Source organism: Macaca nemestrina, chromosome 3, assembly GCF_043159975.1.
Source record: "Macaca nemestrina isolate mMacNem1 chromosome 3, mMacNem.hap1, whole genome shotgun sequence".
Lineage (NCBI taxonomy): Eukaryota > Metazoa > Chordata > Mammalia > Primates > Cercopithecidae > Macaca > Macaca nemestrina.
In genome coordinates, this window is record NC_092127.1 from 132,240,800 (window position 1) to 132,262,611 (window position 21,812).

A 21,812-nucleotide genomic window follows, 5' to 3' on the forward strand; every position below is an offset into this window, starting at 1 on the left:
GGTCAGTGTCCGAAGGTGGTTGTCCAGTTCCTGCACTTGCTCACTCCTGGTTCCTGGACTTGTTTGCTTGCACACTCCCTCCTGCAAGAGGTACAAGGACAGGATAAGTAAATGAGACACCCCTGTCATGAGTCCCACAAAGGGGTCAAGAAAATATCCTGTATTATAGGTTAGACTTTATAAACAGTGGTACTTATCTGGAGGTTTATTAGTGACTGCTTTTAAGATATTTAAAAAATTCACTCTTGTCATTGTGTTTACATTCATCTCCACAGATGCGCCTTTGACCTTTATGTGAATGATGCCATTACTCTGATGAGCAAATATGGGAACTCACACCATACAGACCTATGATAAATAGCTTTATAGATCCCATTAATTACACCATAAGTGACACATGCTTTCTTTTAGAGATGACTTAATTTGCGGAATGGATGAGAATGAGATAAGGATTTCATTCAAGGGCAGGGTCAAGATGATGAACTACAAGCAGCTCATGTGTGTTGCCCTCAGGAATGGGAAACAAAAGGGTTAGTGAACCCTGACCTTGCAAGTGAATCATTTGAGAAACCATGTCAGGATCCATCAAAGCAGCAGGGGAACACAGAGAGCAGAGAGGAGCCAAGCTGGGCACTGACCTGTCTAGGCTTAGAGCAGAGCAAGGAAAACCTCTGCAACATGAGAAAGGAAGAGTGAGTGACAGCTCCGAGGGGGATTCATGCTCTGCATAGGGACCTTTACAAAAATAGGAATGTGGAAATCTCCCTTTCCCCCTCCCCAGCACTCCTGCAGTGTGCTTCTTGTTTGAGGCAGAGAGCCACCCAAACATTTTTCCAGGTGAACTTACAAGGAGATCTTATAAGCTTTGAGCCCAAGAGAAGACCAGCAATGATGTCACAGGTAAAATAGAAGACACAGTTGTGGTGCCTGGGAGCAGTAAGATTAGTCCCTTTGCTAGAAGGGGCTTAGCACCATTTTCCAGCCCAGCTGTCGTGCTTTGGCCCAAACTTGGCTGGCTACTCCACCGACCCAACTACTAGTAACCAAGTGAGCAACGCTTACTCAAGATTCCAACCCACTGGTCACAATTTAGTGTAAACTGAGCTGGAGTGCATAGTCTCCTCATGTCCCAGGAAACACCCAGATGACAGGGCATGTTACCTCACTAAACCACATCAATTATAGCCAGGTGAGCAATGCCTCTAGAACTTCTGACCCAGTATCCCTGTATCTGTGTGTACTCAGAGCGTGCAGCATTCCATTGGTCCAGGAAACACCTAGGTGAAAGAGTATATGAGGATGCTCACCTTCATCACTAGTAGGCAGGTGGGCAATACCTGTTAGAGACTCTGACCCACCGGTTCTGCTTCGGTGGGAATTCAGGCAGTAGGTACAGCCTCTTGTTGTCCCAGGAAGCACCCATACAGGAGGGCAGGTGTCCCCCAGAATTAATGCTGCTGATAGCCCGGTAAGCCAAACCTGCTAGAGCTTTCTACCCAGCAGTTCTACTGCTGTCTGAATTTGCTGGGCAGCACACTCTGCTATTGCCTTGGAAACACCCAGACTATAGGGCAGACAATTACACTGACCCCTACCTCCAACAGTCAGATGGGCCATAACTGTTTAGAGCTTCCAATCAGTATCCCCCTTTCCATCTGAATTCTACTGACAGGTGTAACCCTGGGCTGCCCCAGAAAGCATAAAGACAACACTCTAGGGCTGGCCTGCCAAGGATATGTCTTGTCTGCCAACAGTGGCCCCTGCCTGAGAAAGCCCCATGGACTGGAACAATCAACAATAGAAACAAGGATATGGAGATTGTAATTGGAGACAAAACAAAAACTGTCCACTATTCCAAACCCAGGAGTGGACTAGAATTGAGCCAGTCAACTAAACCCATGTAATATCATAATCACTCACAGAAGAAAAAAGCAAAATATTCGATAGAAAGGACAGCAACTTGAAATAATAAAGGAATATCAGTTCACACAAATGAGAAAGAATGAGTGCAACAAATCTGACAACTCACAAAGTGAGAGTGCCTTCTTCTTTCCAAATGACTGCACTAGTTCTCCAGCAAAGTTTACTGACCAGGCTGAAATGGCTAAAATGACAGAAATAGAATTTAAGATATGGATAGATATAAAGATCATTGAGATTCAGGAGAATGTAAAACCCAATTCAACAAAGCTAAGAATCGCAATAAAACAACACAGGAGCTGAAAGATGAAATAGTCATTATAGAAAAGAACCAAACTGATCTGTTAGAGCTGAAAAACACACTATAACAATTGCATAATGCAATCACAAATACTAAGGACAGAATAGGCTACACTGAGGAAAGGATCTTAGAACTTAATGATAGGCTTTCGAAATAACACAGTCAGGCAAAAATAAATAAAAATAAACAATATCTGAGAAATACAGAATGATGTAAAGAGACAAAATATGTGACTCGTTGGCATCACTGATAGAGACAGGGAGAAAGCAAGCAACTTCGAAAATATATTTTAGGATATCGTCCATAAAACTTTCCCAAACTAACTAGACAGGCTAACATTCAAATTCAAGAAATGCAGAGAACACCTGCAAGTATGCAAAAAGACCCCCATCCCAAAGACACATAATCATCAGATTCTCCAAGGTTGAAATGAAATTTAAAAAATATGAAAGGTGGCTAGAGAGAAGAGACTGTTCACATACAAAGGGAACCTCTTCAGGCTAACAGCAGACTTTTACACAGAAAATCTACAAGCCAAAAGAGATTGGGGACGTATACTCAGCATTCTTCAATAAAGAAATTTCCAAGCAAGATTTCATATCCAGCCATATTGATGCATAACGAAGGAGAAATAAGAATCTTTTCAGATAAGTAAATTCTGAGAGAATTTACCACGAAACCTGACTTTAAAACGATCCAGAAAGAAGTGATGAATATGGAAAGGAAAGATGGTTACCAAACACTACAAAAGCGTATTTAAGTACTGAGATTACTGACACTATAAAGTAACCACACAAACTAGTCTGCATTATAATGAGCTAACAATACAATAACAGGATCGAATCTGCACCTATCAATACTAACCTCCAATATAAATAGGCTAAGAGTCCCTCAAAAGGCACAGAGTAACTAGCTGGATAAAGAAGCAAGACCCAGTATCATGCTGTCTTCAAGAGATGCATCTCTCATGCTATGACATCCATAGGCTCAAAATAAAGGGATGGAGGAAAAGCTACCAAAAGAATGCAAAACAGAAAAAAGCAGGGCTTGTAATCCTAATTACAGATCAAATGGATTTTAAGAAAGATAAAGAAGAGCATTATATAATGGTAAAGATTCAACTCAGCAAGAGAACATATCTTAAATATGTATGTGCCCAACAATAGAGCACCCAGATTTATAAAGCAAGTTATTTTAAATCTATAAAGAGACTGAGATTCCTACACAATAATAGGAGGAGACCTCAATACCCCACTGACAGTATTAGACAGATCATCAAGGCAGAAAATTGACTAAGATATTCATGACTAGAACTCAAAACTTGACCAAATGGACCTAATAGACATCTACAGAAGTCTTCACCCAAACCAACAGAATACACATTCTTCTCATAGCCATGTAGTTCATACTTCAAAATTAACCACATAATCAGACAAAATACAATAATCAGCAAATTCAAACAAAAAAACAAAATCATATCAACCACTGTCAAAGACCAAGCACAATAGTAATAGAAATTAATAGTAAGAAAGTCATTCAAAACCATACAATTACATGTAAAATAAAATAAAATAAATTACTACTGAATGACTTTGGCAGAAATAAAGAAATTCTTTGAAACTAAGGAGAACAAAGATATAAAATGCCAGATTCTCCAGAACACAGTTAAACAGTTTTAGAGGGAAGTTGATAGCATTGAATGCCCACATGAAACATTTTAAAGTATTTCAAATTAACAAACTAGCATCACAACTAGAAGAACTAGGGAAGCAAGAGCAAATCAACCCCAAAGATATCAAAAGAAAAAAAAAATCAGTCATAGCTGAACTGAAGAAAATTGAGATACGAAAAAACAAAAAAAAAAAATCAGTGAATCCAGAAGTTAGTTCTTTGTAAGAATTAAAAGAAAAATACACTTCTAGCTAGAGTAAAAAGAAATGAAAAAAGATAGAATATCCAAATAATCATACTTGCAAATGACAAAGGGGATTTTTCCACCAACTACATAGAAAAGCAAAACAAAGCAAAAATCAGTCTAAAATGAAAACAATACTCCAAGCACACAAATTACAAAATCCAGAGGAAATAGATAAATTTATAGACACATTCAGCCTACCAAGACTGAATGTGGAAGAAATGAAATCCTAAACAGACTAACAACAAGTTTTCAAATTGAATAAGTAATAAAAAGTCTGCTGACCAAAAATAGCCCAGGACTAGGTAGAGTCACAGACAAATTCTACCAGATGTATAGAGAAAAGATGATTGCACAATTTCTCTAAACTGTTCCTAAAAAACGAGAAAGAGGTATTGCTTCCCAACTCATTATATGAAGACAGCATCATCCTGATACCAAAACCTGGCAGAGACACAACAAAACTGAAAACCTCATCCCAATATGCTTGATGAACATAAATGAAAAAAATACTTAATAAAATACCAGCAAACTAAATGCAGAAGCACATCAAAAAGCTAATCCACCATAATCAAGTAAGCTTTATTCATGTGGTACAAGGTTGATTCAACTTATGGAAATCAATAAATATGGTTCCTCTCCTAAACAGAACTAAACACACAAAAAAAATGATTATTTCAATAGATGCAGAAAAGACTTTCAATAAAATTCAACATCTCATGATGTTAAAAGCCCTCAATAAAAATAAGCATTGAAGGAACGTACATCAAAATAATAAAAGCCATCTATGACAAAACGACTGCGACCATAATATGGAATTGGCAAAAGTTAGAAGCATTCCATTTGAAAACTGGCATAAGACAAGGATGCCCTCTCTCACCCCTCTCATTTAACATGGTACTGGAAGTCCCGGCTAGAGATATCAGGCAAAGGAAATAAATATAGGGCATCCAAATAGAAAGAGGAAAGTCAAACACTCCATGTTTGCAGATGACATGATTCTATATCTAGAAAACCACCGTCTTTGTCCAAAAGTTTCTTGTTCCGAGAAACAACTTCAGCAAAGTCTCAGGATACAAAACCCAAGTTCAAAACCAGTATAATTTCTATATGCCAACATCCTTCAGGTTGAGAGCCAAATCAGGTACATAATTCCATTCAAAATTGACACAAAAAGAATGAAATACTTAAGAATACAGCTAACCAGGTAGGTGGAAGATCTTTACAATGAGAACCACAAAACACTCCACAAGGAAATCAGAGAAGACACAAACAAGTGGAAAAACATCTCGTGCTTATGGATAAAAAGAATCAGTATCATTAAAATGGCCATACTACTCAAAGCAGTTTACTAGATTAAATATTATTTCTGTCAAACTACCAATGGCATTCTTCCCAGAATTAGAAAAAGAAAAACTGTTTTCAAATTCATATGGAACCAAAAAGAGCCCAAATAGCCAAGACAATTCCAAGTAAAAAGAACAAAGCTGGAGGCATCACATTGTCTTAGTTCCAACTATACTACTGGACTATAGTAACCAAAACAGCATGCTACTAGTACTAAAACAGGCACATAAACCAGTGGATCAGAATAAGGAGTCCAGAAGTAATGTTTCAAACCTACAACCATCTGATCTTTAACAAAACTGACAAAAACAAGCAATTGGGAAAATATTGTCTATTAAATAATTGATGCTGGGATAATTGGTTAGCTATATGCAGAAGAATGAAATGGGGACACTTCCTTTCACTATATACAAACATCAACTCAAGGTGGAAGAAAGACAAATGTAAAACATAAAATTATAAATAGGCTGGAAGATAACCCAGGCAACACCATTCTGGATATAGGAATTGGCCAAGATTTTATGGCAAAAGTCCAGCTTAAATTTTCACTTTAAGCTGGTCCCAGCTATGTTCTGTGTACAATGTTTTAACTTACATCTGAAAAGGTCACTGTTAGTCAATCTACCTTTCCAATTAGTAGAGTGGCCACAAGGATTAAAGTACTGATTTCTGTGAATCTGAGTAGGGGCTTAGAAAATGTATTAGTCTGTTTTCATGCTATTAATAAAGACATACCTGAGACTAGGTAATTTATAAAGGAAAGAGGTATAATTGACTCACAGTTTCACTTGGCTAGGGAGGCCTCACAGTCATGCCTGAAGGCAAGGGAGGAGCAAATGCATGTCTTACCTGGCAGCAGGCAATATAAGGTGTGCAAGGGAACTCCCACTTATAAAACCATCAGATTTCATGAGACTTATTAACTGTTATGAGAACAGCAGGAGAAGATCCGCTCCCATGATCCAATTACCTCCCACCAGGTTTATTCCATGGCATGAGGGAATTATGGAAGCTACAATTTAAGATGAGATTTGGGTGGTGACACAGCCAAACTACATCAGGCAGTAAGATCGATGTTTCTTCTGTGAGATTTTTGACTATTGATCTTAGAGAAAATAAAAACCCCATCTCCGCCTAAATTTTGTGCAAAATCTTATCTTTCTTGTGAAGGTAAAATTATCTCTATTACCAAGGTGCAGCATCATACAGGAAAAGAAAATGTTCACATATACTTCTAACTGGAAACAGTAAAGAAGTTTCAGAGACATCATGATACTGATTCTTCCTACCCATGAACATGGAATGTTTTTCCATTTGTCTGTGTCCTCTCTCATTTTCTTGAGCAGTGATTTGTAGTTCTTCTTGAAGAGGTCCTTCACATCCCTTCCAGGGTATTTTATTCTCTTTGTAACTACTGTGAATGGGAGTTCACTCACGAGTTGGCTCTTTGTTTGTCTGTTATTAGTGTATAGGAATACTTGTAATTTTTGCACATTTATTTTGTATGCTGAGATATTGCCGAAGTTGCTTATCAGCTTAAGGAGATTTTGGGATGAGATGGTGGTGTTTTCTAAAAATACAATCATGTCTTCTGAAAACAGATATAATTTGACTTTTTTGCCTATTTAAATACCTCTTATTTCTTTCTCTTGCCTGATTGCTCTGGTCAGAAAAATAGCAAATAACAAAATCAAAGCCATATCCTAGGAAAGAAAATCCCAGGACCCAATCACTTCAATGTTGAATACTTCCAAACATTAAAAAGTTTGTTTTTTAAAAAAACAAAACTAATATCAATATCTTTCAAGCTCTGTCAAAACAGAATAAGAGGAACACTTCCAAACTCATTCTCTGGGGCTAATAGAAAACTAGAAGAAGACACATTAAAAAAAAAAAAAAAAGAGAGAGAGAGAGAGAGAGAACTACAGACTAATATCACTGATAAATATTGGGGTAAAAATCCTGAACAAAATACAAATAAATCCAATTCAACAGCACATTAAATAAAAATCATTCATTATGACCAATTGGGATTTATATCAGTGATGCTAGGAAAATTAAGTATATGCAAATCAATTGATGCAATATATCTTATCAAATGAAGGTCAAAATCCATACGAACATTTCAATGTATGCTGAAAATGCATTTGATAATGCTTAACATATCTTCCTGATGAAAACTTCAACAAAATGATTGTACAAGAAATATACCTCAAAGTAGTAGAATCCATCTATGACAGACCCACAGTTAGTATCATACTGAACAGGAAAAAACTAAGTCTTTCTTCTTAAATCTGGAACACAATAAGGATTTCCACTGTCACCACTGTCATTCAGCATAGTCCTGGAAGTCTTAGGTAGAGCAACAAGACAAGTGAAAAAAATAAAGGACATTAAAATTTGAGAGGAAGAAGTAAAATTATCCTTGTTTGCAGATGGTATGTCTTATATTTCAAAAAACCTGAAGGCTTCACCAAAAAAAAAAAAAAAAATTAAAACTGATAAATAAATTCCATTAAGTTGCAGATACAAAATGGACACATATAAATGAGTAGCGTTTCTATATGCCAACAGTAAGCAATCTAGAAAAGAAGTAAAACTATAATCCCATTTACAAGAGCAACAAATAAAATTAAATACCTAAAATTTATCTTAACCAATAAATTGAAAGATATCTACAATAAAAACCACAAAGCATTGGTGCAAGAAATGGAAGAGGACACAAAATATAAAAAGATATTTCATTTTCATGAATTAGAAGAAGCAATTTTATTAAAATGCTCATATTTCCTATTCATTCTACATATTTGACACAATGCCTATCAGAATGCCAATTACATTCTTCACAGATATAGAAAAAAAAAAATCCCTAAAATGTATGCGAAGTCACAAAAGACCCAGAATAATCAAAGATATTTTGAGCAAAAAGAACAAAACTGGAAGAATCACATTATCTGACTTCAAATTATACTACAGCATTATTATATTATACAGCATGGTAATGACATCAAAAGACAAACATAAGTCAATGGAACATTATTGAGAACCCAGAAACAAATTCCCACACATAAACTCATTTTTAAGAAAGTTTCCAAGAACATACATTACAAAAAAGACAGTCTCTTTAATAAATGGTCTGGGAAAACCAGATATTTATCTACAGAATAAAGATATAATACCTACTTCTTACCTTACACAAAAATCAAATCAAAATGGATTAAAGACTTAAATATAAGACCTCAATCTATAAAACTAATACAGGGACACATTGGGAAAACTCCCCAGGACATTGGTCTGGGCAAAAAATTTCTTGAGAAATACCCTAGAAGTAGAGGCAACCAAAGCAAAAATGGAAAAATGGGATCAAAAGTAGAATTATGGAGCCAAACAGTATCTTCACATTTAATGTGAAAAGGTTATTCCAAGTTACACTTCATCAAAAAAAAATTCTTAGATTCATTTAAGTTGTAAATCTTCTCTGGAAAAAGAACTCGCTGACTTAAAGTTTATTTCTCTAAGTATCAGTGACTTTTGCTGTCTTACATGTGAATTGCCTGTTCATTTATGACCTATATTCATATTGGTCTGTTTGTCATTTTGGTTGTTAATTTTTACTCGTTTCACTGTACAATGAACCAATCTTTTGTTACTTGTTTTGTAGGATAGATTCGGAAAAAAATAATTCTGGCTTAAGTTAAAAATGTTAAAGTATCTACCATGGTAGTATATTAGTTCTACTTTTCTTTAAAAATATGTCAATTATCTACATGAGTTAAAAATTATGTTGTAAACTCTTTCTATAATTCCCTTAGTGTCAAAGTTTTAATATGTTTTTAAGTTAAGTTTATACCTCAGCCTGGAGAACGTTTCTTGTGCAATTTGAATGACAGTCTTCTTACTAATCAAGGCAACTGTTGTTGTTTAACTCAAAAGTTTTGATCATAAAGTGCTTTGCTGATTTGTAGCTTTCAGAAGGGTCTGGAATATCCCTGTGACTTTCCCATAAGATTGTTGTGATTTTTGTACTTTTTGCATTATTACTGATTATGGTTAACCACAGTTTGCATAGATTTTAAAAAATTGTTATTATCCTACTTTTAATCATGCCAAATTATGTAGTGTTTTCATATTATGGTTATGAGAAGAGTGTAGCAACAGTCTTCTGAGGAAAGAGAGAAGGAACAAGACATGCTTATCTAAATTATGGCTACATAAAAATGATAATTATTAGTGTAAACTATCTTTTACAAACACATGTTGAATGTCACAACATATCTGAAAAGTAGTTACTGAAAGCAAAATCTTCTCGAAATGGCTCAATTTTATAGCAAGAAGCAGATTGACCTTGCTATTTTTTCTCATTCCACATAAATTCTACTGGAAAATGCTTTAATGTATGTTTTAGGGGAGAAAAAGTTATCCTGACTCTGGATGCACATTAAAGTTAAGTAGCACTATTTGTCTCCCAAACCCTGAAGGAGTATATGAGAGTATTAATATGGTTTGGCTCTGTGTCCCTATGCAAATCTCATTGAATTGTAATAATCCCCATGTTATGGGAGGGACCTGGCGGGAGATAATTGAATCACGGGGCCAATTTTCCCCATATTGTTCCTGTGATAGTGAGTGAGTTCCATGAGATCTGATGGTTTCATAAGCGTCTAGCATTTCCCCTGCTGGCATTCATTTCTCTCTTGCCTGTCGCCATGTACGATGCCATGTACAACATGTCTTTTGCCTTCCTCCATGATTGTGAAGCCTCCCCAGACACGTGGAACCTCTTCCATTAAACCTCTTTTTCTTTATAAATTACCCAGTCTGGGGTATGTTTTTATCAGCAGAGTAAAAACTGACTAACACAATTTTATAAATTTCTTTGACCTTGGCTTCAGGCAAGGTCACAGATGAGATCTTAACAAATTCTGAAGTATTTATTTTAGACATATCTGACTACAGTGCAATAAATTTTTAAAAAAATAATAATTGATTAAAAAAGAATGCACCACTATTCAAATTACATGTACAAAAATACATACATTTCAGTGTTTCATATAGTGTAGTATACTGAAATGATTATAAGTGTATCAATTTTTTCCCACTTCTTCTACTCCAGAAATATATACTTCCAGAAGAAAAAATGACATTGATCAACATACATAGACTAGGATAAAATGAAGACATTATGTCCACCAAGTGTTAACACTAGAAGTAATTCTATGATTAGATCCTTGTAAAAGCTATGAACAAAAGTGACTTTTGGGAAGAAACCAAATGAGACATAGTCCCTGGAAGTATAGAGTACAATTTAGAATGCAGTGAATTCCTGCTTAAATAAATAAATAAATAAATAAATAAAACAAATGTAATGGAACTAGAGATCTTCCTAGACTAAAGCAGAGTCAATTAAAAAAATTGTGAAGACATACTCTTACATGCAGAGTGTTCATAAATCAATACCTGTTGAAAATTTCCTAAAGAAAACCATATAAGAAAATAACCATATACAATAGAAAGATTTGCATCCAAGATTTGTAGATAGAGAAAAATGTCAGAATGAGATGTTTATGTTTTATTTTTATTTTTTGAGATAGGATGTTGCTGTATTGCCCAGAGTGGTATGTTTTCAGTGATATGATTATGACTCATTGCAGCTTCAACCTTCCCAGCTCAAGCAATTGTCTCACCTCAGCCCCCTGAACAGATCACAGATTCATGCTACCACATCCAGGTAATGTTTTTAATTTTTTGTAGAGGCAAGCTCTCGCTATGTTGCTCCTGGGCTCAAGGAATCCTTCCACCTTGGCCTCTCAAAGTGTTGGAATTATAAGTGTGTAGCACTGAAACTGGACAGAATAAAAATTGTAAATAAGCATGATTCGAATATTCAGAGAAAAAAGAGTCACTAACATAAGACAAAGATGGAATGGTAAAAGAAGCATGAATTCTAAAAACCAAACAAGCATAATGTGATACTACCTTACTCCTGCAAGAATGGCCATAATCAAAAAAAACCAAAACAGTAGATGTTGGCATGGATGTGGTGATCAGGGAACACTTCTACACTGCTAGTCGGGTTGCAAACTAGTATAAACACTATGGAAAACAGTGTGGAGGTTCCCTAGAGAACTAAAAGTAGAACTACCATTTGATCCAGCAATCCCACTACTGAGTATCTATCCAGAGGAAAAGAAGTCATTATATACAAAAGTTACTTGCACATGCATGTTTATAGCAGCATAATTCACAATTGCAAAATCGTGGACCAATGCAAATATATATGATGGGATAACACTCAGCCATGATAAGGAATGAGTTAACAGCATTCACAGCAACCTGGATGAGATTGGAAACTATTATTCTCAGTGAAGTAATTCAGGAATGGAAAATCACACATCATATATTCTCACTGATATGTGGGAATTAAGCTATCAGGACGCAAACGCATAAGAATGACACAACGGACTTTGGGGACTTGTGGGTAAGGATGGAAGGGGGTGAAGGGTAAGGAATAAAAGACTACAAATAGGGTGCAGTTTCTACTGCTCAGGTTATGGGTGCACCAAAATCTCACAGATCACCACTAGAGAACTTATTCATGTAACCAAACACCACCTCTACCCCGATAACCTATGGAAAAATAAAAAAATAAAATAAAATAGATATTTTTATTTTTGAAATTAGAAATTGGTTCCCTAAGTATATGAAATATTGCCCCCGAGAGAAATCACATAATGCTCTAGACACTGCCAATAAACTGATGAAAACATATACATTTTTTGTTTGTTAACAACTTGCATTACAGCTGTCCTCATCACCTGCTTTTCTTCTAAAGCTCTCATGTTTCCAGTTGTTTGCTTGATCTTAACCACCCATCCCACGCTTTGTTGAAATGTTTGTGATCTAATTCAATGTGTTTATTTCCATTTTTGTTTCATGCTATCCCAACTCTTGCAACTTGCATGTCCTCATTATGATTGATCAATTCAACTACAAAGATCACCTTATCTGACCAAGGACTATTCATTAATTTTTACTAGTTTGTCTGACCTTGGCTAACCTTATATCCTTTGCCAGTCACTCTGAACCACAATCATGATGACTCAGGATTGTAGATCTCTTTCAATTAACAAATTTATATTTTGTAAAATATCTATACCAGAGAAGAATCTATAGAAAAGAACACAACATGAAAAATTGAGGACAGAATATGAACAAAATTCTGACTGGATTATAAACCAAGAAAGTGATTAATCAGATTAATAATTAGGGATTTACAGTAAAATCACTGATACATTTTTATATTTTGCACTGATAAAATTAATATTTATTTACAGGCCAAGCACCAAATAACTGGCGACTCCAGGGCTGGTTTGTTTGGCATATGACTGGTGATAGGTGAATGGTACACAGGGGCCCAGAAGAGCAGATTGCAACCTACTAGTATCTCAATTCTCATTATACTTTTGGACATTAGGAAACAGACTACCAGTGGGACTGAAAATTCTGTGGGCCAACTCTAAGCTCATCTTTGTCGGAAACTCTATATGCCACAACTTACAAAAACATTATTTTCGAAAGAAAGCCATGCCTCTTACTTATCTGAATCTAAGATTCAATGGCCAATGGTACAAGAACTTTGGGGATGCTAGCAAATGAGAAATTTGAAATTTGTTTACCAGTTTTCAATTGATTGTTCACCAGGTGCAAATAAAGTTTTGTGATGTTGAATCAGGACCCTGTAAACATTCCTCATTTGCCAGCTGTCTGAGTGGTAAGTTTCATCAATAGAGAACACTGGAGTGACTGACAGGGAGTGTAGGCAGGAAGACACATCCCTCCCAAGGTCCTACTCTTCACTGTCATTCAGTAATTTTTGTGAAGATTATTGGGTTTTAATAATATGTATTTTAAAGAATATATGTAAAAATATACTTAAAGAATATAAGAAGGACATTTCAATTAGCATATTTGTTTTATCTTTTAAGAAACGTAGCATTCTGCTCAGGAATCAATATAGAAAACTCCTACATATACTATTTGTCCTTGACATAGATAGACTCAGCTTTATATGTTATTTTCAAGACTAACTTCACAATTATTTGATTTTTGCTTTCAACCTCTGTGGTGCTTGCATATTCCTATCTTTAAGTATCATATTCAAAATAAAAATAAAAGAGATTATCACAGAGATGAAGAATGTTACATAAATACAGTCATTCTATGTGATTACTTAAAGTTTATGTGTTTACATATTGCTAATGGCTGAGACATTTAAAAGTTTGCTGAATCAATATCAAAGAGACAGATGCACAATATTATAACTTTTTGAATTTAATATACTTTGGGATTCTGATGACTCTCTATCAAGTACACCTTTATATGAACATATTTTCCTAACTATACATGTATATATCACTTTACATAAAAAGACTTTTCAAAATTAAACAAATCAAAGTGAAAGTATTCTTTGATCTCCTATGGATAGATATTAATTTATGTATCTAGCTATGTGGTCTAAGAATTGCAAAGAAGATCTATTTTGACAAAGTCATTAATACATTTCCAAATGATATTTTGTTAAGAAAATATAAATAAACTAGCTTCCATAGTACATGTTAAGCTTCATTACTGACTTAGGCTAGTATTTATATATAAGGTTTACCCCTTTTTAAAAAAAAAACACATTAAAATAATTAAAGAGCATTAATGCATTACTTTTTTCCTTCCTTGTATTTCACTATTATTTCTTTTTAATGGAATGACTCTATGTTCAGTTTAATAAAATATTCAGCATATATTTATTTTCTAGATGTTATCATACTTAGTTTCATTACCAATTATTGTTAAAAGTATTATTTATAGATGAGCGCTGTAAAATTATTTCCCATGCATCATAAATTATTATTATCCTTTTTTTCATTCAGCTGTTCAGATATATCTCATCAGACAAAAGAACTGCTCTTAAGTTCATTTCTTTCTTCTCTGTGATTTGCTTTTCAATTCTTGTTCTGAATCTAAAGGCTATAATGACCAAAATTTAAAGGCAAGATTTAGAGAGCTTTTGTCATTTATCATGCTTTCTCCAGCATAGACTTTAAAAATTATTGTACAGAATATTTGGTTCTTTATTCAACCTACAATTTATTTTTCTCTGTGTTATGAGAGGATAGTAAGCAAAATGACTATATACATTTCTGGTTTGTATATCCTCAGTATGCCAGGTATTAAAGTAATTGGAAGTATCTGACTTGACAAGGTAAGACTAAGAAGTGTGACATCTTAGTTCAGAAGAGAAATCTTGTAACCTTATAATCTAGAGGGACTGGACTAAACTTTCTGGGCTCCATCTATCATTCCTAACTAAAAGGAACTAGCTTCTCCTTTTGTTTTGTGTATTACTATCCAATTACAAAGGGTCACCACTAAAGCAAAAATGGCAACTCAAGCAAGTTTAAGGCCATATGAGGAAAACATCTTTAGAGTTTCTAAACAAATAGTTTACCAGGTTGCATAGTTTTAGACAGGAAGCCAATTATGACCATCTAGTATGTTTGAAACAAAGAATATTTTCATGAGGAAATATTGTGTATTTCATATAGAATGTGAATTTAAACTTCTATGTAACACAAAAGACTTGCCTAAACACCACGCTAAGAGACTTGGCCAAGTTTAGTTCAGCTTATGTGTGCACTAGGTGACGGATTTGTCCTGAAAAGTGACCCCAACCTCCATGTTGAGACTTTGCTGAAAATAGCATCAACCTGCCAGACTGCAAAACATATACTGTTTAGCTGATGTTCCTGAACAATTAGCAATTATTTTCCACTTCCTTTTTATGTAATATTCTGTTTTCATATAGTCCTACTAGTCCCTTGTTTTCCTCATTTTTGTTTCCTCATATTTCCTTTTTATTCATATCTATTTTCTCTTTATAAACCTCAGTACCTTTGTTTCAGTTGGAGTTGAGCTCAGTTTATACAGTAGTCTCTATCCCCTACTTCAGTAGTCAAAATAACATCTGCTTTGCAATCTTTAACAAGGACCTTGCTTTGATTTTCTTTGACAGAAACACATATATTCTGTTTGATTGTATTTTGTTTATACAGAAGATGTTGTTAAAATGCACAATTAAAATGCCTAGTCTTTCTGATTTCAAATCAACAGATTAAAATTCCAGTGAATCTTGTGTTTTTTTTTTACTTTAAAAATATACACTTGTAAGCATAAAAATTCAATTATTTGAGGTTTTCAAAAATTATAATTACACATTACTTAATGTTTAGCCAAGAGTAAAATATTTAAATAAATCAGGAATTACAGGTTTTATGAAATGTAGAGGAGAATCTTGCCACAACTTAATGCATAGAAATGGAATTAAATGGAATGATCTCTGGTGTCATGCCTACCAGCCTTAGTTCTCAAAGAGTGCTAATATCTCTTTTCCTTCTTTATGGACTTAACAAACTTTTGATAACCGAAAAAGCAATATTTTATGACAAATAGAGTAAGAATTTCCATGCAGGCCAGCACATGCAGAGAGTAGTACTGGAACCAGGTGAGGTTGTGGGCAGTTGGCACAGGTACTTGGTTGCTTTTTGGTGTGTGACAAACTCAATCCAGAAGACTTCTTAGGACTTCATAGGCTGAACATAATGAATGATCCATAATCATGTAACATTCTCTCTACAGATAAAATAAAATCAAATAGTCAACAACTTATAGAATAAACTAGAAAAGATAAATATGTGAAAATTTTTTTGCAGAAGTTTAAAATGAGTGCCACATAACATGGATGAAAACTAAAATATTTTATTTCAAAGTGATTATAGAGATTTTGGTTTATGGACTAGAATTTGTTGGATGCATAAGTTTTCAAGATGTAAAGAGAGAACTTAAGAGAGAATAAGTATTTCTAGCCTAGAGAGTGGAAGAAGTTAAAGCCAAAATTAAATGTACATATATATATCCCCACACACATATATATATACACACATATATATACATATATACATATATATACACGTATGTATAATTTGAGAATACAAAGTTTAATTATCTGCTATAACAATTATTAATGGATGTTGTATACAGGGTTCAAAATAGTAATGGATGTGGTATACAAGGTTCAAAATAGTATCAAAGCCTAGAGATAGGAAACAAATCTATGACAAGATTCAGGTCCACTTCCAGGCAAAGCTGATAAGAAGTTAGTATTGATCAGGAGTTAGTATTGGCATTATATCAGTGGATTAATGTTTAAAAGCATGAAGCTGGTTATATTTAGTTTGAATCTTAGAATACCTGGTGGAATTATTCTCATGATAAAGAGGTTCTCAGTAAACATTTGCAATTATTACTCTCTTTTTTGTATTGTGGTTTTTAGAATATAAGTGGTGCTTAATATTTTAATTTGAGGCTTTGTACTTCCATTTGTTTTTGCTGTTGAAATAATTATAGACTAATAGACAAAGAATAAGAATGCGTGTCAGTATTTGGCTTATCATGTCGAAACCAAAAACTGCTATATAGAAGCCTCATATTTCTGGTTGGAGACATTTTGGCAACTTATTTCTTTCAAGTCAATTATTTTTTGATTTTATTTTTTTTTCAAAAAAAAGCAACCACAGCTATAAAACAAAGAATATAGCTACATGTATACTAGTATCTTCTTTTTATAATAATTTTTAAAAGTCAAATTTGAAAGCTCTGGTAGTTTAAAATTTATCAATGATAGGAACAAAATCTTAACATGAAAAATTTGGAAGGCATTAAATATAATGGCAATTAGAGTTTCATTATGTCATTCTGATTTAATGAAAATGAATTATTTTTTTTCCATCATCAATATTTATTGAGCATTTACAGTGTACTAGGCACAATAGAACATACAGAAAACATTGTCCCTGCTCTTGAGGAGCTTACATTCTAAAAGAAAAAATACACTTCTTTTAAAATGGCATTTTTGTTTGGTGTTTTCTGCAAAGTACTGAGAAAATATTTTGTTACAGTGAGCTTTGGGTATAACTTAGCCCCATCATTATTTAGAGAAGAGAGGAAGAAGAAAGAGGAAGGATTTTAAAGGCAGACAATGACAGACCATTCAGGATAGGTAGGGTTTTAAAGGGAGATAAACACAATCTCATCAACTAAGGACAGATTTGCTACGGTAAATAGGATGGGGAAATAGTCTGTGGGGTGCAAGCAAAGAAAGCAGGGTGCCTTAGACATTGAGTGGAGCCAGAAAGATCATGCGGCCTTTTCCCAAGTACACGGCCCCCAAGTAGGAATGGTTGGTGACAAGACAGAAGGCTAAAAAAGGAAGGTAATCTTGTGCACCTGACAAATAGAATAAAGGATCAAAATTGAAGGCAGTCTGTAAGAGTATCAAGAAATTCTTAAAAACCAAAAAGTGATTTGGAAGCACAAAACTTACAGTTAATGCTACCCACTGTGATGATGGGCCAAGAACATTGTACCTTCCTAAGTTAGAAAATGCCATATACCAAAATTTTAAATGGAACATATTACATTGTTTTGCAATCAATCTCCCCCACTCCCAGAAAAAATAGGAACTCATTTTTTTTTTCAGGGTGGAGAGGAAGAGAGGGGATCATGGGACATGGAAACAGTAGTTATATTAGTAGTTTTGTTGTTATGATAAATTTTGTGTTTAAACTTGGTAAAAAGCCCATTAGCTGCCAAGAGGGAATAAGGAATAAATTTCAAAAAAATGTACAATTTCCTTTAGAGAAGTTTCAGAACCAAAAGACTAATTTACATGAAAAGCTGTAGAGAAAGTAGTTGAAAAGTCCATTCATAAAACTTTTATTCCACTTACATGAATTTAATACACGTGTTCTTAACAATTATGCTTGGATTGTTCATGAAAATTTCATAAGATATTAAACAAAGCTAGCCATCATCTCAAGTTATTTCCCTGTTAACTATTTTTACAGCACATGCATGTTAGGCAAGTATCAAAAAAAAAAAAATCACAAAAGCAAAAAACCTTAAAAAAATGTTAAATACGTGGGTTTTTTGTTTTACTGCTGTGCTTAATATACATGAAGTAATCAATACCAAGCAATTCATTTTTACTGCATCTTTACTTTTACATTTGTTCTTAGGTTGCCTAAAACATTTAAATACAAATAAAATGAGTGTAGCAAAAATAATGAAAGCTAACAGCAGGTAACTTTACAAATAATGGAATGTGAACCATTTCTGACCTTATCCAGAGTAAAATGGGTCACAACTTTGTCTAAAGGAACATTTCTGCAGCTGTAGTCAAAGATGTGCATATTGAGATTGAGTGTTCCACAGATACACATGGTTTAACCTATGGTGTACATGGGGTATGTCTCTACCACAGCCTTCTAAGCGCTCCAGACCTTAAAGTACCCACAATTACTACACCTGTGACTGGAACTAATGATCCCTTTTATTCCCCACCAGGACAAACCAATATATAGGCAGTTTTCTTTGCTTAGACACGGAAGCGGTTTTACACTGGCCCTTGTGAAGCCACAATGTACCAAAAGTAGTATGCCAAACATTTAGAGCTTGTATAAAAATTCCACAGCCCCATATTGGCCACCTCAAGATGAAAACAGATAACTCCCTAAATGTTAACTGGCTCTACTCCCCTAATATTAAACATAAAAACTACATGAGAAATACAGAAATTCAAATAGAAGTAACATAAACCTGTCATAAATCGTAAACAAAAAACTATTTGTGGGACAGCGTGGATGACAAATGGTCTACGGTGTAAATTTTAGAATGAGGCAGACAAAAGTTGGAAGTCTGGTTAATTTTCCCCTCCTTCTCCTGCTTCAGCTTCACCTCCTTGGGTATCTGATGTCCACAATGTCAAGTTGTCTCTCAGTAATTGCATTATTACCGTGCTGTCTTTGTATGACCCTTCACTTAATGTATCAAGTTCAGCAATGGCTTCATCAAAAGCTGACTTTGCAAGAGAGCAGGCTTTCTCTGGGGAGTTCAGAATCTCATAATAGAACACAGAGAAGTTAAGGGCCAGACCCAGTCTGATAGGATGTGTTGGTTCCATTTCCTTTTTGCTGATTTCAAAAGCTTCTTGGTATGCTTGTTGTGACTGATCCACAGTCCCTTTCTTGTCATCACCAGTGGCAACCTCAGCCAAGTAATGATAGTAATCGCCTTTCATTTTCAAATAGAAGACTTTGCTCTCTGCTTATGAAGCATTGGGAATCAAGAATTTTTCCAAAAGAGACAGTACATCATTGCAGATATCTCTTAGCTCCGTCTCAATTTTCTCTCTGTATTCTCGATCCATCTACTGTTTTTTCTCAGCACCTTCCGTAAGTTCAATACTTGAGACGACCCTCCAAGATGACCTACGGGATCCTATAACATTTTTATAAGCAACTGAGAGAAGATTCCTCTCCTCATTGGATAATTCAGCTCCTTGTTCAGTTTACAGACTTCATGCAGGCTGCCATGTCATCATATCATTCAGCCTGCTCGGCCAGTTTGGCCTTCTGAACCAGCTCATTTTTATCCATGACTGGACGTTCTTTTTGTCTCGTAGAAGCAAGGTTTGAGGTATGTCGTAGTCCCCAGGGTTCCAGCTGGTGGTGGGAGTGGACCACAGGGTGATGAATGGGGACGGTAGCCAAAAATGAATTATTTTTAAAGAGTTTTAAAAATAAGGGAAAATGTGCAACTAATGTGAGATGCTAGACATGTTTATTTGCTTCACTGTGGCAAAGTTTTTACTCTGTATTTATATCCCATAACATCACTTTGTATACCTTCAATATACAAAATAAAATTTATTTAAAATATAACATTTGATGAGCTGTCTTACTGAAAGACCCGCATAAATTAGTCAGTACTATCATGACATTCATGGTTCCCTGCTTCAGGTTTGTTCTCAATCTTCCTCATAATCCTTCTATTACCATCATCAGCAATTTCTCTTATTTCACTTTTCAACTATTTCAAAACATATGCATTATCCTAAAACCTCTGTCAAATATTTCCATTAAAACCACACACATACACACAAAAAAAACCAGATTGTGATACTCACAATGGTTTGTTAACGATTGTCTTCAAGCATTAAAAAATACATATATGTACTCAGCATTGTGTTCATGTTCAGAGTCACTGCTGCTCCTTTGGTCTTCATGTAAGAACTCATCAATACATGCTATGTAGTTTAAAAAAAAAAAAAAAACTGTACATTCACAAACGATCATTAATGACTGCTTTTAATGCATTGAGCAAATCTGTAGTTGACATCATTTTTGTGTCCAGTTTAACAGCTTCTCCCCTAGCCTTCATGTGAACAATGTTATCAGATTGATCTGCAAACAAAGGAAGCCCCCTCCACATAGGGATCCCATGGTAGATCCTCTCATAGGTGCTGTTGGCTCCACCATGAGTTATGAAAGCTTTGGTTTTTGGATGACCTAAGATTCAATTAATTTTTGAATAATTATTTTTTATAAGTCTTAGAAATGAAATGAGCAATGCACAATATGAGGCAATGAGACGGGCAGTGTTCTCTAGATAACAAATTACCATTGCAGAAAAACTGCATTAAAATAGCTTCAATCTCAGAGGAAGAAACACCTCTGAGGCGAAAAGTGAAGGCTCCACAAGTGGTATGTGACTTGAGACTTGAAGAATGAATACAAGATTGTCAAGTGGACAAATAGAGCACACCATGAATAAAGAAAACTACAAACCCCTGCTCCAGACCTCAAAACCAGGATGCAAGGTAGGACATGTTCTTTTAGAGAAATAGCGGAGTCACTGAGTGTGATAGGGTGTGGTGTCCAGGGCAGCAGGGAGTGGGGTGGTGGTGGTGCTCGAATAGAGGAAGGACAGGTCACACTTCATCACAAAATGCATTACCACTTCGTAATAAAGACTAGGGATTTATTCCCATAGAAAATACAGTCACTGATAATAAAAGAAGAGCTGTTATTTTTTAGTTGTATTTGAAATATCTATATATTAGGAGAAAGTGTAGGTGTAACATTCAAATTAAGAGACAGACAAACCAGAAAATTATTGGAAAGTTATCTGTGCAATGTAACTACACTAGAAACAAAGGTAGCTAGTTTCTGGCCATAAATGATATGACTGTGTATAATAAAATGCAAACTGTTGTAGTTTATTGTATTTTTCCCCAGAACTGGGATAGTAATGTAATGAAGTTAGATTTTGAGTTTTTAAATAATAAATGGTGAAAGAGTTAGTTTTCTGTTGGATCATTTTCAACCTGTTTGGCTGATACTCACTTATACAGCTGAGTATTGGTACTAATGTATCTGA

The 21,812-nt window shown here is 34.8% G+C and overlaps 1 long non-coding RNA gene and 1 pseudogene across 1 annotated transcript in view; one reads left to right on the forward strand and one right to left on the reverse strand.

Annotated features, from left to right (window-relative positions):
* The window catches only part of LOC105477359 (uncharacterized), a 54,254-nt gene that overhangs the window by 13,799 nt on the left and 18,643 nt on the right, over positions 1-21,812 (forward strand). The window contains exon 4 of the long non-coding RNA XR_984626.2: positions 11,075-11,211. This is a non-coding gene — a long non-coding RNA (uncharacterized lncRNA). The remainder of the gene's footprint in view (positions 1-11,074; positions 11,212-21,812) is intronic.
* LOC105477361 (14-3-3 protein zeta/delta pseudogene) lies at positions 18,571-20,057 on the reverse strand (annotated as a pseudogene).